Below are 2,500 nucleotides of genomic sequence, written 5' to 3'. Positions count from 1 at the left end.
AAATTTGAATGAAACATCGCCAGCGCAAGGCCGTGCGATTCGATCAGTTACTATGAATCACCAAATGACCGGGCAGAACCCGCATTGGTTTTTAATCTAATAAATACATCCCTTCCAGAAGTCGGGACTTTTCGCATGTATTAGCTCTAGAATTACTACGGTTATCCAAGTAGTAATGGTACAATCAAATAAACGATAACTGATTTAATGAGCCATTCGCAGTTTCACAGTACAAGTGCTTATACTTAGACATGCATGGCTTAATCTTTGAGACAAGCATATGACTACTGGCAGGATCAACCAGGTAACTATCCACCGCAGGGAACAGAAGTTCCTTGCTAAGCGGCCCCCCTCCGCAGAGGGAGAGCAAGCTTTCTTAGATTTTGCCTCCACGGGGGGAACCCATGAGCCAAACGGACCACACGGTCCCTCGGTCAAGGGAAACCCCGTCTTGTTTGCCACGTCTTTCTCACAACTGGACCCGTGCACAGTTCAGGCATACCTGTCAGACTCGCCAAGCGAGCTGAAGGAAGGCAAGAAAAGTGCTTCTGCGAAGGAAAATATCCTCCTGCTCTTTTGTCTCTATCATTAGCCAAAGGCTAGCGTACACAACTTCCATCTACACTCTGCCTGCCACTACAGTGACAATGCTTTCGGGCATCATCTTTTCCCTCCTTCGAAAGGAAAGCTACAAGCCCAACTTTCCTTGCCCGTTAGTCAATTCTGCCCTCTATTTCTCCGCCTTGCCGCCGTGGAACATAAGGGACAGGGTTTACTAGCCAGCTCCTCTCGGAACCTTTGCGACCAACCTGCCCACACTATAACCCCCAAACGCTAATAAGGAGACTGCATGATATGGTAGACAGAAAATAAAAACGCGAAAAAAATGAAATTTTGAAAATCGAACCCACAACCAGCCAAATCGTTTGTAAGTCATGCCAAATGACTGGTGACATCTTAAAAACCCATTGAAGCCACAACATCCCATAATTTCACGCTTTTAAAGATTTGTCACTATACGCACTGTAAGTACCTCACTAATTCTCACCTCAGATTTTACGGGAACATGTTCAAATTTTAACACGCCTCTCAGCACGACCAATTACATTAAAATTCATCGCAAAAGTCAGAATTCTCCAATTTTTGAAAAATTCACTATATTCACTGTAAGTACCTCGCTAGACAGTGGAGACCTCAGATTTTACGGGAACATGATCAACTTTCGACACACCTCTCAGCACGAGCAGTTACATAGAAATCCATCAGGAAAGTCGTGCTGTGAAGAGGTCTTTCGACTAAGAAAAATGGTGGTGTGAGGAGGAGTCACCTAAATCAGAGAAAAATACTCTTATAGGAGACTGCTACGAAAGACATTTCTGAGTCCACTGGCCCTAGTCCCCTAATAAGTGTATTTCTGTTTGTTTTAAGAAGGTCCTCCTGACATCACCAATCTTCTGTCTTCAATCCTAACCCCAACGTTAACCCTAACGCTAACCCTAACCCTACCTCCCTCAGGGGCAGTTCTATGGTTATGATCCCACGGTAGGCAGAAAAACTATCCCAATCTAGGTTTTCTTGTATGCTGACTCCATTTTAAATGCTTTTACTTGAGTCTGACAAAGGCAAAGCCAAATACTCACCCCTATATGGACGGGGAAGCAAAGTGCGGATTTTGGTAGGTCGGCATTTTCAATCAGGAATGTTGCCATTCGAAAGAGCGTCCAAAAAAACTTGGTTGGGACACATTTATTTTAGAAATTAGCGACCTAACCAGAAGTGCACTTTTTGGTGGGCCTACCCTACCCCCCTCAGGAGCAGTTCTATGGTTATAATACCACGGAAGGCACAAAACCTATCCCAAACTAGGTTTTCTTGTATGCTGATTCCATTTTCAATGTGTTTCCTTGACTCTGACGAAAGCAAAGCCAAATACTCACCCCTATATGGACGGGGAAGCAAAGTGCGGATTTTGGTAGGTCGGCATTTTCAATCAGGAATGTTGCCATTCGAAAGAGCGTCCAAAAAAACTTGGTTGGGACACATTTATTTTAGAAATTAGCGACCTAACCAGAAGTGCACTTTTTGGTGGGCCTACCCTACCCCCCTCAGGAGCAGTTCTATGGTTATAATACCACGGAAGGCACAAAACCTATCCCAAACTAGGTTTTCTTGTATGCTGATTCCATTTTCAATGTGTTTCCTTGACTCTGACGGAAGCAAAGTCAAATACTCACCTCTATATGGACGGGGAAGCAAAGTGCGGATTTTGGTAGGTCGCCATTTTCAATCGGGAATGTTGCCATTCGAAAGAGCGTCTAAAAGAACTTGGCTGGAACACATTTTTGCTATAAATTGTTGACCTAAGTATATAAGCAAGTATATAAGCAAATACTCGTTACATAGCATAAATAGCCTCTAAACACCCGAAAAACCTCTCCAAATATCATTTAAACCTTTTTCCTAACCCTAACACTTACCCTAACCCTAACCCTAACCCCAT

General features: G+C 43.6%; 1 non-coding gene across 1 annotated transcript in view; it reads right to left on the bottom strand.

Moving 5' to 3' along the window:
• Positions 1-307, bottom strand: part of LOC146445704 (small subunit ribosomal RNA) — a 1,800-nt gene extending 1,493 nt beyond the window's left edge. The window contains exon 1 of the ribosomal RNA XR_014863296.1: positions 1-307. This exon is cut by the window's left edge and continues 1,493 nt beyond it. This is a non-coding gene — a ribosomal RNA (small subunit ribosomal RNA).
• Positions 308-2,500: the final 2,193 nt, after the last annotated feature.

Source organism: Pavona decussata, unplaced genomic scaffold (genome assembly GCF_977016875.1).
Source record: "Pavona decussata unplaced genomic scaffold, jaPavDecu1.1 SCAFFOLD_4002, whole genome shotgun sequence".
NCBI classification, from domain to species: Eukaryota; Metazoa; Cnidaria; class Anthozoa; order Scleractinia; family Agariciidae; genus Pavona; species Pavona decussata.
This window is presented reverse-complemented; position numbering and strand designations above follow the sequence as displayed.